Source organism: Rhincodon typus, chromosome 20 (genome assembly GCF_021869965.1).
Source record: "Rhincodon typus isolate 14 chromosome 20, sRhiTyp1.1, whole genome shotgun sequence".
Lineage (NCBI taxonomy): Eukaryota > Metazoa > Chordata > Chondrichthyes > Orectolobiformes > Rhincodontidae > Rhincodon > Rhincodon typus.
The window spans coordinates 33,134,841-33,148,706 of NC_063351.1; the positions used below are offsets into that span (position 1 = coordinate 33,134,841).

General features: G+C 40.6%; 1 protein-coding gene across 4 annotated transcripts in view; it reads right to left on the bottom strand.

Annotated features, from left to right (window-relative positions):
• The window catches only part of ccdc186 (coiled-coil domain-containing protein 186), a 115,035-nt gene extending 102,775 nt beyond the window's left edge, over positions 1-12,260 (bottom strand). For 2 of the 4 annotated variants that reach the window (XM_048609048.1, XM_048609046.1), the window contains exons 1-2: positions 11,954-12,260; positions 421-519 (exon numbers count right to left, since the gene is read on the bottom strand). The gene's annotated coding sequence lies outside the window, so the exon portion shown is untranslated. The remainder of the gene's footprint in view (positions 1-420; positions 520-11,953) is intronic. The other 2 variants (XM_048609047.1, XM_048609045.1) reach the window with 1 other exon arrangement.
• Between the last annotated feature and the right edge of the window lie 1,606 nt (positions 12,261-13,866).

The window sequence follows — 13,866 nt, forward strand, 5'->3', positions numbered from 1 at the left end:
GAAGGGTCTAGGCCCGAAACGTCAGCTTTCCTGCTCCTCTGATGCTGCTTTGCCATGCTGTGTTCATCCAGCTCTACACCTTGTTATCTCAGATTCTCCAGCATCTGTAGTTCCTACGATCTCTATTAATACACTCATTGACTTTCCTACACTGTAACAGTGAATATGTCATAAAATACTTCATGGTCTGTAAAATGGCTTGAGAAAGCCTGAGGATTGTGAAAAACACATGATAACTGCAAACGTTTTTTCCCTCCTCTTTACTAATGATGTACTGATAAGAATGAACATTTAAAGCAGTTGAAGATCAAATAGCATGGCACAATCCAAGTATTGTGATTCCTGTATTGCTACAATGGAAAGTCTGCAAAGTTCATGGGAAAGCAAACAAGAGCTAACAATTATCAAATAAGCTAATACCTGAATATCTGGATAATAGAACTGCAGTCACTGGTAGAACCATGACATCAACTGACTGAACCTGAATTTCTTCACTCCAGCCGTTTGAACCTAGTGATACTAAACAACAAGTCAAAATATTAGCACTAGCCATACTTACGTTGCATAAGTGAATGTGCCACTAATAAAAGTTATAGCAATATTAATCGAATGACTACTTGCATTTACACAACTTTTTAACATAATAAAATGTATCAAAGTGCTTCTTATGAGGATTACCAGCAAAAATTGACATACAGGCACACACATTATGATCTATTACAACTGATGATCAAAAGCTTAATCAAAGAGAGAGCTTCTAAGATGCATGAATGGAGAAAAGAGAGGTAGAGGTTTAGGGATGGAAGTCCAGAGATTGGGGCCTAGCCACATGATGACACATCTACCAATGGAGTGACTAAAATCAAGGATGCACAAGAACAAGAACAAAGAACAGCACAGCACATGACAACTTTAAAAACTAAAAACATCTTGTCTCTATGCAGTCCATATCTCTCTATTTCCTGCCTATTTATGTATGTCTGGATGCCTCTTAAACATTGGTACTGTATCTGCTTCTACCACCTATTCTGGCAGCACATTCCAGGCAGTTACTACCCTCTGTGCAAAAAAAAATTAAACTTTCTTGCCTTTACTTTAAATCATTGTCCTCTAGTAATTGATATTTTTACCCAGGGCAAAAGACTCTGATCATCCATTCTATCCATGCCTCTCAGTTTTGTAAACTTCTGTCAGGTAGTCCCTCAGCCTCCGACATTCAAGTGAAAACAAACCAAGTTTGTCCCATCTCTCCTCATAGCTAATACCCTCCAAACCAGGTAACATCCTGGTAAATCTTTTCTGTACCCTCTCCAAAGCCTCCACATCCTTCTGGCCACTAGAACCCTACGCAATATTCCAAATGTGGCCTAACTAAGGTTCCATACAGCTGCAACATGACTTATCAATTTTGTACTCAATGCCCCGACCGATGAATGCTAGCATGCCATATGCCTTCTTGACCACCATATCCACTCGTGCTGCCACTTTCAGGGAACTGTGAACCTGTACACCTGGATTCCTCTGCATGTTAATGTTTCTATGGGTTCTGCCATTTATTTAATACTTCCCTCCCGCATCACCTCTCACTTGCCTGGATTAAACTCCATCTCTCATTTCTACGCCCAAGTCTCCAGCATTTCTATATCCTGTAGTATCATCTGGTGATCCTTCTTACTATCCACAGCTCTCTCAATCATTGTTTCATCTGTAAACTTACTAATCAGGCCACCTAAATTCTCCTCTAAATCAGTTATATATACACATGTGTATATATATATATAATACAAACGACAGGGGTCCTAGCACTGATCCCTGCAGAATGCCAATGGTCACAGATCTCCAATCTGAAAAACATAAACCCCGCCACTTTGTCTTCTGTGACCAAACCAGTTCTGTAACCATTTCACAAACTCACAAGAGGCTAGAATTAGGGAAGCATAGCCATCAGAAGATTGTCAGGTTGAAGCAGATTACCAGGAAGGGACCAAGGCTGATGAAGTATTTGAAAACAAAATGAGGACATGTAAATTGAGATGGTTGGGAACCAAAGAAGGACAGTGAGCATAGGTAAATGGAACTTACTGAAAGTTAAAATAGTGGGTGGAATTTCTGGATGACTTCAGGTCCAGTGAGGGGAACATGAATGGCCATCCCAGACCGCATTCAAACAGTCTGGAGGTAAAAGGCATGATTTAGGCTTTTAGGTAACGGCAGAATCAGGTAATGTTAGAAGTACAAAGTGGTACATGCATGTGTTCGGAAGTTCACCTTGGGCTCAAAGATGACATCAAGGCTGTGAACAGACTGATTCAGCATCAGAAAGGTTGGTGGGGAGAGGAACAGAACCTAAAACATATTACCATCTCTAACTATCTGGCTCACCACCACCTTCTCAAGGAAAATTAAGAATGAGAATTCATGATAACCTGAAAATTATCACACCATCTCAGGCATCCATGCATTTGGTTTTGGTTACCTGCACTAATATCTTTTGTAGATCAGTGTCAAACATTGTTTGATGATGCTCATGTGAAGCATTTTACCATGTGGAAATACCACACAACATTAGTTGTTGTTGAGGTTTTGGGAATTCCTGGGATTTCAGAGTGTGATAGTCAGTTAGTTTGGTAACAATAGCAAAACCAACCACTGTACAGACAAATCATTATTCAAAATTTGCTCATGGATTGTGCACATTGCCAGTTAGCAAGCATTTATTCACATCCCTAACTTCCAAGGGGACCAGTGAAGAAACCACATTGCTGTGGGTCTGGAGTCACAAGTAGGCCAGACCAGGCAAGATGGAAGATTTCCTTTTCTACAGCACACGAGTGAACCGGATGGGCTTTTACGGCAATTGGTAGTCACTTGGTTGCAATGAGGCCAGCTTTTAACTGAAGTATAAAAAAATTTGCCATCTGCCATGGTGAGATTCGAATCCACTTCCAATGAAAATTAGCCTGGAGTTCCAGATTACTAGTCGAATGACTTTACCACTTTGCCACAATGTCCCCTTGCTGGAAACTACGAAACTAGTAAAATAATTTACTTTATGACAGTGTAAACTTTCACTCAATTACTTCTCAATATAATTGTTCATCATCAGAAACTTTTTGCTCAATCCATTTCTGAAACATTCTCACGTGAAGATATTGAAGCAAGTCTAAATTCAAGAGTTTCTAATATTATTTTTTTTAAAACATCACCCATGGCTCACTGAGATTTTTGCTTAAAAATTGCTTTCTTTCAATGAGAAACTGGTAACTCCATCACTCAATCAATCCATTTCCTCGGGAGCACCTTAATAGAAATCTACTTCTATCAGTAAATGACAGGTGCTCTGGTCAGTCTACTTTCCCAATTGTTTCTCAACACAATCCCATCTCAGCACCTGAATGGCCGATGCTCCAGTCAATTCACTTCTCCGGAGTTTCCCAATGTACCAGAAATAAACCAATGACTGGAATGTCAGCATTATGAAAATGACTTCCATTGAAAGAGGCTCTTGTTTAGGAATTGCTCATTTGGTTTAAATTTACATTTAAGTAACAATGATCTTCTTCCATCTGAGACACAATTATTTCATGGAATCTGTGAAAATCTTGCCACAACCCCTGAGATCCTGTGAACGCAGGCTGAGAATCCCTGCTTTAAAATACCTCGATGGACCACAAACAATGACTCTGACTCCAATAGAACATATGTTTCCTGTCTAAATGTCATTTGCACAAATAGTTACAACACAGAAGGAGGGAATTTCATATGTCATCTCTTGCAGTTTACATAGATATTGACTCATAATTCCACTCCCCCAATTTTCTCTAACGCCTAGCATGTTTTCCAGATGTTTCACCAATTCCTTTCTGACAACCATAATTAAATCTGCCTCTATTGCATTCTTAGGTAGTACTTCCATACCCTAACTGCTACCATATAAGCAAATTCTGCTCATGTCACTATTGGTTGTTTACCAGCCACCTTAAATCAATGTCATCTGGTTCACAGCCCTTCTTCCATTGGAAACAGTTTCTCTACCTATTCTATTGAGACATCTTACGATTTTGACCACTTCTATCAAATCTCTTTTTAACCTTTACCTCCTTGAGGAAAATAATCACAGCATCTCAACCTTTTCCTGTAATTGAAATCCAACATTCCAGGAACCACTTGAGTAAAGAATTTCTGTAGCCAAATGCCATCACATTCTTTCTGAAGAGCAATACCCAGAACTGGACACTATTCTCCAATTTTTTTCCATTCATTTTTTTGTGGGATGTGCGCATCGCTGGCCGGCCAGCATTTCTTGCCCATCCCTAGGTGCCCTTGAGAAGGTGGTGGTGAGCTGCCTTCTTGAACCGCTGCAGTTTTCCTGCAGTGGGTTGACCCACAATGCTATTAGAGAGGGAATTCCAGAATTTTGACCCAGCGACAGTGAAGGAACGGCAATATATTTCCAAGTCAGGATGGTGACTGACTTGGAGGGGAACTTGGCGGTGGTGGTGTTCCCATATGTCTGATGTCCTTGTCCTTCTAGATGGAAGTGGTTGTGGGTTTGTAAGGTGCTGTCTGAGAATCTTTGGTGAATTTCTGCAGTGCATCTTGCAGATAGTACACACTGCTCTAATGAGCGTCGGTGATGGAGGGTATGAATGCTTGTAGATGTAGTGCCAATCAAGTGGGCTGCTTTGTCCTAGATGGTGTCAAGCTTCTTGAGTGTTGTTGGGGCTGCACTCATCCAGCCAAATGGGGAGTATTCCATCACGGTCCTGACTTGTGCCTTGTGGATGGAGAACAGGCTTTGAGGAGTCAGGGGGGGAGTTACTCGCCACAGTATTCCTAGCTTCTGGCCTGCTCTTGTAGCCGATGTGTTTATGTGCTGAGTCCAGTTGAGTTTCTGGTCAATGGCAATCTCCAGAATGTTAATAGTGGGGGATTCAGTGATGGTAACACCATTGAATGTCAAGGGGCGGTGGTTAGATTGTCTCCTATTGGTGATGGTCATAGCCTGGCAATTATGAGGCGCAAGTATCACTTGCCACTTGTCAGCCCAAGCCTGGATATTGTCCAGGTCTTGTTGCATGTGAACATGGACCTATATCTGAGGAATCACGAATGGTGCTGAGCATTGCACAATCATCGGCGAACATCCCCACTTCTGACCTTATGATGGAGGGAAGGTCATTGATGAAGCAGCTAAAGATGCTTGGGCCTAGGACACTACCCTGAGGAACTCCTGCAGAGATGTCCTGGAGCTGAGATGATTGACTGCCAACAACCACGACCACCTTCCTATGTGTCAGGTATGACTCCAACCACCGGAGAGTTTGCCCTGATATCCATTGATTCCACTTTTACTAGGACTCCTTGATGCCACACTTGGTCAAATGCAGCCTTGATATCAAGGGCTGTCACTCTCACCTCACCTCTGGAATTCAGCTCTTTTGTCCATGTTTGAACCAAGGTTGTAATGAGATCAGGAGCTGAGTGGCCCTGGCAGAACCCAAACTGGGCATCACTGAGCAGGTTATTTCTGAGCAGGTGCTGCTTGATAGCACTGTTGATGACACCTTCCATCACTTTACTGATGATTTACACAGGTTTACAACACATTCTTGCTTTTCTATTGTCTGTTTTTAAGCCCCCGATCACCATATACCATTTTGGCTACATTTCAACCCACCTTGCCACCTTCAACAAATAGTGCATACAGACCACCAGGTCCCTCTGTTCTTGCACGCCTTTAGAATTGTGCCCTTCATTTATGTTGCCTCTCTTCATTCTTTCTTACAAAATGTACCACTTCACTCTTCTCTGAATTGAATGTCATTACAGTATTGCCATAAGGGACTGTTGTTTACTGCAAATGGTATATAACCGTATTGTTAAACTCCTGTATTCCTTGTACCAACATTCAATTTCTATTAATTATTCTGTTATCTTTTATCGATCATTATTGTTTAAGTCGGTAAAGCTCTGCTCTGTCACTGTATGTTTGAATATGCGTGCAACATTCTACTATTCTATACTGAATCAATAACATGGAAAACTGTGTAGGCATGCTACCCATTCACATTTATGTTAACAAATACAATAGTCACCACAATTCTTTGTGCAGATGTTTAGGCTGTAATTAAGTTCATAGTTACAGTTAACATTCATGTTAAGGTGCCCAATAAGCTGCTCAGGTTTGGTACGTGCTAGTGTGCCAAATTATCAGGACCTGTAAATTGCACTTGGGCTGAGAAGTGACTCCAACCAATTTTCTGCTTTCTTTACAATTCTGCAAATTTTACAATTTTACATCATGTTAGCTTCTCTTGTCACTGCTATTCAGCAACGGTGAAATGTGATGTGGGGTGTAACACAATATCAGAACCAGAAAGAAACTTCCAAATAATATAACAGAATATCTGCTGGCACTACAAAGCAAGTTTAACTTATTTTTTAAAAATATAAACAAGTATTTGATCTGGGACTAGAAACAAAGGACAGCAAAGAATAAAGTTACATGCCAGTTTATTGTTTCACCATTCTGAGGAAGGGTCACTGACCTGAAACATTAACTGATTTTTTCTTCACAGATGCTGCCAGACCTGCTGAGCTTTTCCAGCAACTTCTGTTTTAGTATTGTTTCACCAATCTTGCAATGCACTTTACCTTCATCATTTATCTGACAATTTTCTATTGTAACCACATTTTTTAAAAAAAATATAAATTATACAATGCATATCCAAGGCGTCTATGTCTCCAGAGTTTAAAAGCATTATCTTTGGAAGTGGGAGTCTCAGCTCAACAGAAAATATCATAGTTCCAAGAAGAGACTCAAATGTCAAGAAAATAGTTGTCCCAAATAAAGGGACCACAATACCTCAAAATTCTGATAGCTCTGCCAGTCAAGTTAGAAGGTCACTTGTCCAAGTCATACTCCAGAAAATTGTGTATATCATGTAGACTGACATTTCAATGCAGGACTGAGGAAATGCTGCACTGTCAGAGGTGGAGACTTCCAATGAGACATTAAACCAAGAAACCACCTGAATTTCAAGTGGACACAAAAGCTATCATTGTGCTTTCTGAAGTGAGAAATGAAAGTTTTCCTGCCAACATCAGCAAAATAGAGTGATTGGCGATTGACTTTCTTTCTGTTTTAGCAGATTTCCCGTATATAAATTTGTTGCTGCATTGCAATTGGGACTACAGCGTACACTCCCAACAGTACACTAATTGGTTGTAAAATACTTCATAAATCACCTTTAAGGATTTGCCAAGGTTATTTTGTCTTTCCTTAAATTGAAAAAAAAACACTATGTTTAGCTTTAGGCTCTGTAAAGAAGTCTCTAGAATAATCACATAATCGTGGTCCACTCTTCTATTCTAAAAATCAAACTATTTTTTGGATCCCAATATTTAGCATCACATTTCATTTAAATTATGTAACAGATTTCAGAAAACCAATGACTACAAAAAAAATCAAACACATGAATGCAATTATTTAAAAGCTATGATCACAGCTTTCATTTTCTAGCCATGGAGCTGGCAGCTATTAGGAGAAAAATCCATATAGGTCAGAACGCTAAAATCATTCTGCTTCACTATTAAATGGCACCTATAACAACCAGTGGAAATCAATGCATTAGCTACTGCCACCTCTGAAGTAACCCGCAATAAGCATCTCCCAGTATGTTGACATTACTTGCAAATATAGTTCAAGCTCTTTCACATGTTCACAGCAGTAATTAAATCAAAAGGAAAAAAGTCACAATTCTCAGCAATGTAAACAACTAAAGGACATTTCCAAAATTGTACACAGCCAATAAAAAAAAGTTGACATATAGAAAGTGATAATTTATTCGCAGCAAATTCCCAGATCATTTGCTTTCATTAATGGTGATTTACATTACAATAAGCAGTTTCGTTATAATAAAGACTTAATCTGAAATATGTAGATAGCAAGAAGGGAAAGGTCACAACATCTTCCAACCAATGAAGCACCAGAATGTCATTAATAACTTGCATCATAGGTATACAAAATTTAATCTTTCTATATTGAAGTAGACCAGTAGCTTTCAGACTTACAGGTGGAGAATTATCTCTCACTTCTCACACATACCCAAATCTATCCCTGCAAATATTGATCCCATCACTAACTTTAAATAACTACTCAAAAGGAAAGGAATGCCAACATTACTTCAGAATTCAACAACAGAAACTGTATGGTCACAAGCCAGCAAGTCAAGAAACATACAGATATCTGACAACATTGAGATTCTGGAAACCTCATCACACATCGCACCAGGGTTCAGGCTGGAACAACTGCTCTCTTCAATATTTTAACGATCAGTTTCATGGAAAAGGATTTGCATTTATGTATATAATATTCATTGTATCTGGTGTTAGTCTGTACAACATACAGATAATAAAGATACCATAGCCCTACCAGAACACAGGGCTGCTCTCTCATTAGAAAGTTGACTGGTGGTTTAATCTCAGGGTCACCAGGACTCTGGTGAGATTGAAAAGGAAAGACCTTTGCGGTAACCTCAGCTGGTATTGAACCTCAGCTGTTGGTGTCACTCTGCATCACAAACCAGCTGTCCAGCCAATTGAGCTAATCAACCCCCAAGTATATTTGTAGCACAGCATTATAGAGTCATACAGCATGGAAGCAGAACCTTGTTCCAATTCGTCCATACCAACCAGGTATACCAAACTAATCTAGTCCTATTTGCCTCATGTCCTTCTAAACCTTTTCTATTCATATATCTGTCCAAATGTCTTTTAAATGTTGTGACTGTACCTGCATCTACCATTTCCACTGGCAGTTAGTTCCATATATGGACCACAGACTGCATGAAAAAGTTGCCCCTTTTAAATCTTTTCTCCTTCACTTCAAAATTATGCCCTCTAATTTTGAACTCCCCTATGCTATCAGGATGAAAAAGAAGAAGTAAAGAAATCCTCCTGGATTTATTTTGCCATTGTATCATTGCCCTCTAACACTATTTATCTATTTAGTAAACAAAGAGGAAGTATTTTCAATGCTTATAACATCACTATATTAGTATACAGTTACTATTTTGCCAAATAACTCTCAATGTTTTCAGTATGTTAGGAATCTTGCATTTTCCAGTCAAAAAAGGCAGGACACATTTAGTGCATCTCCTGCCATCCTGGATGATCACATGGTAATGATAATGAAGTTGTTGACTAATTACAGCAACCACTCTATGGACAGCAACACACAAATATGACACAAGGAAACCTCCAGTGATGGAATTTTTGGTAATAAACACATCCAAAGTCACCTGTTCCTACAAGCATGCTGTATTCACCGTGCATGTCTCAAATTACACATTATATCCCAAAATATTACTTAAGGTAACTTTCATTTGAATGAATCAAAAACATCTGCTTCTACCATCTTTCAATAACAAGCCTGTTGTATAGATTGACCATGGTTAGAGACAAAAAAACCTGCAGATGCTGGAATCCAAGGTAGACAAACAGGAGACTGGAAGAACACAGCAAGCCAGCCAGCATCTGAAGGAAAGGGAAAGTCAACGTTTCAGGTATTACCCTTCTTCAGGACTGGATGCTGGGGTGGAGAAGCTACAGATAAAGAGAGGGGGCAATCAGGTAGCGGAACGGTGGTGATAGGTGGACACTGGTAGTAGGTATGACCTGGCTGGTCAACTGGAGGGGTGAATCCCGTTGGTGGCAAAAAAAAAGAGGGTCAGAAGATGGAATGGAAGGGAGGAGGTGAGGCTAGAAAAGGAGAAGGGATGGATGGGAAGGTTATTTGAAATTGGAGAACTCAGTGTTGAGTCCTCTGGGTTGTAGGTTGCCCAGGCAGAAGATAAGGTGTTGTTCTTCAAATTTGGGTTCCGGGTTGGGTGACACTGGAGGATGCCGAGGACAGACACGTCTGGGGGGCGGTGGGTTACAGTTGAAATGGGCGGTGAGCAGAAGGTTGGTCTGGCCGTTACGGGCCAGGCGAAGATGTTCAGCGAAACAGTCACCTACTCTACATTTAGAGAAGACCACATCGGGAGCACTGGATGCAATAGACTGGGCTGAAGGAGATGCAGGTGAAGGTCTGTCTCACTTGGAAGGACTGTTTAAGGCCCTAGATGGAGGTGAGGGAGGTGGTGTGCGGGCAGGCATTGCATCTTTTACGGTTACAGGAGAAGGTACCGGGTGGGTTGGAGTGGATAGTGGGGAGTGTGACGTGAACTAAGGAGTGGTGAAGGGAAAAAAATTTCCATTCATTCGTTTTGAACTGAACTCCCTCAAGCATAATTATTTCCATTGGTCTCAGCATCCTTGAAAATCAGAAACAGCATGTAATGTTCCACACTATCCAGCTCGTTTAGAATCTGAAGACTGTAAGCATATCACCTCTTTTCTAGTGAGGGTACGCCCAGTTCACATAAATGGATTACATTATGAGGAGCAGTTATCAGATCAATTTGCTCTTTTCTGTTTCCTCTCCATAGCAGTTATAGGACCAATGGTTAACAGTAGAATCTTCCTGATATTTTAATTCAATAGTGGTCTTTCAGCAATTTCCACTTATGATTTGCTGTTTGTCAAAGCTTTCTGTGAATGTATTATCTATCAGGAATGCCAGGTCTCTTACCTTTCCACGTACATTATTTCTATTCCTTTTTTTTTGAACCACAAGTGAAGCACTTGGCATTTCATCTGCCACCTGTCTCATTCCCAAATACAAGTTCATTCCATCTGTCTTATCCTGCTCTTCATTGGCTAAACTTGCACATGCTGCAAAACTATCATTATTCCTACCTTCAAACAACTAATGGAGTTATTAAAACAAAAAAAGAATTAAAAGGTTCCCAGGGACACGTAACCTTCTTCCATTGTGATAATTCTAGTACTACCATTTTCTTTTCATTTTCTGTATTTTCAGTACCAGCTTTTCCAGTGGAACTGCATCAACAGCCTTACTGAAATTCAAGCACACCATATGCTGCTTATCATCTGTAACACCAAACAGTTCAGTTACATTGACAAGTCTTCCCTTCAAAATCCATGTTGTTTATAACATATATATTGTGATGCTCTACGATTTCGTTTCTACTAAAGGTTTCCAATAATTTACTCACATGGATGTAACCCTAAGAGGTGTGTCATTTCCGGTTTCTTTCAAACAAACTAACATTTGTTTTTAGCTTGTCCTAAGAGATTTGTGACAGATTTCCCAAAAAACAGTGCTCCGTAAATTTCTCATGTACAAACAGACAGGAACTTCGATATGTAGTTGTGCGAAAACTGATAAGATTTCTACCCTTATAACCAGAGTTCCAATTTTGCAGAAAACTGTAAGTTATTTCAATAGGAATATTAAAAATCCTGGAACTGAGCCTTGAACGAGCCATCTTCCTTTATTTATTCATTCCAAATCCCATGAAATACAACGTTTGAATCACTTCTCACAAAATCGTAGTGAAGAAAGATGCTTCCAGTAGCTATGATACTGTCATTTGCAGCATCAGGTGCAAAATATTTTAGTTGCAACACGTATCGCAAGTATTTGGGCAGTTCAGCAGTAAAATCAGATTAAGATAACAATAGGGCAGATATGACGAAACACTAATTATTTTATAATCCTGGTGCAGTGGTTAAAGGATCATCTTTGCAGCATTTGACTTGTAACAGTGACAAATGTGTAATAGCTCCCCCGAGCTGGAGATGGTTCGGGGGGCGGGTTGTGTGTGGATAGGGAGGAGAAACAAAAAAGATCTCGGTACACGACAGATACCAAGCCTATGGGGAAAACATAGATCACAGGAACGTTTCATGCTGCAGAAGAATAGCAGCAAAGAGCTGCCGCAATCACGGGCCTGGTTAGTGGCCCATGATTCGGCAGGGTGACAGAAAGGTGGGGAATACAAGGAGAGACGACAACAACAGACAACGAGCTACATCTTACCCGAACTCAGCAGCAACCCTCAGCCCCGTGCGGTCCGTACGCTGCCAGGGGCCCCTAGATCGGCCCTGTTGTCGGTCCCTCGGAGAGGCATCATCGCCGAATCCTAGTCTGTCGGCAATCGGAGCAATTCCTGCTTCAGCACTAACCGAGCCTCGGCTCCGAATGGCTTCGCAAGAGAGAAGAAACACGAACCGCCCCGACCTTTCCCCCACCGCGCTCTGCTCTCCAGGCCTATTCGCCCCAACCTCTGCCGCAACTCCAGCTCCAGGCCCGGCCCCTGACACGACAACAAATACGACGTAACCACGGCCGGGCCCCGCCCACCGGCTACCGTCCAATCATCACTCAAAGTCCTTCTCATCATCCAACCCGGTAACGGAACAGCCAATACAAAATCAGAGACGTCCTGACGTAAACACCAAGCCCCCTCCCAGGCGTAAACCAATGGGCTGCCAGCTGATTGACTGGAATAGTAACAGCTACTTGCAAGGAAACCCTTCACAGTTGGCGTGGGCAGGTCTCTGAATGATTTAACTCGCAGGAGTTGTCCCTGTTACTAGACTTGCTAATGATTTTTCGTCACTGCCATTCATTAATAATTTTGACAATGTGTTTATCTCTACCACTTTATCGTTTAATGTAACAACATTGGCGAACGAAAGTGATTTTTTTCGCCAAACCTGTTAGGTTTATCCCCTTGATCGTAAATTATAACATATCTTTGCTGATTGTTGTTTTCACGTTTCCAAACGGCGCATGTTGTGTAATAAGTTTATTGTGTTCTCGAGTATATAACCTTTCAACCTGAAAACTATACTTTTGTGAAACACAGATCACTCTTCATTTGTTAATGCTAGTTGACACCTTGTAAAATGCAACACAGACGACAATTAAAACTTACCGCATCTTGTGTCTTATTGCCTCCTGCTGCAATTTCATCTTTTCTTGACACTGTCTTTCTGTTTATCTCCCTGGATTTGTTTTCTTCTCTGTATCCAATTTTGGAACATGCATCAAGTTATTTTCCTACATCATGATCTGCAAGATTAACTCACATAATTAGCATCAATGTGCAAATTCTAGAATAAACGTTTGCAACGTACAATTGTATAATTGTTCGCAACGTCAATGAATGCTACTGTGCCTAAATGCACAAAGGAATAGACAGCTAAAGATGACATTGAATTTTACAAAGTTTATAAAGGAGACACAAGTGCAATTTTTAGTTGTTCAAGTGTGGGAAAAGAGCTATCTAAGAGTTTAGATGCTCTGAATCATAAGCATACATAGGCCTAGGTGTCAAGTTGGAAGTATGGTCGAATCAATTGTTCTCCGGCGTCAAAATTGGGAGAGCAATGCAACCCATATTAGGAGAATATGGTTGCCTCATTGAAGAGAGGTTTTATTCGGTGATCACATTTAAAGACATACCAGTGCAAGCACGCACTGCTGTTAAAAATCAACATCTCAGCCTGGAATAAAGCAGAGTGGTAGTTGCATCGAATAATTCCTCATAACAAGCATTATGAAGATGAATAGCTACAATGTTCACTGCATTTTATTTTCACCCCATATTATCATGTTTTAAAGCCCTCATTCCAAGCTGTTGAGAGTCGCAGACAAAATTTATATTTATCTTATATACACTTCATATTCCATTTCCATAGAAAAATACCCGCTTGTGGAAGTCTGGAAATTTTACCTGCAGGTTGGTAGAGCTAAGGCTTGGGAATTCCAAGCAGATGCAGGGATGTAAGTGCCTAAAATTGCACAAGAGCGTTGGCGATGTTCTTGATGCTTGTCCGACCAGGGCCAACACACTTGGTCTCAGGTTAGTAGCTTATAGAGTGTCTCAAGTCAAACTGGAAAAATTCAAGCTCAGTGACCAGCGTACATCTCCTTGTGCCTTAGTG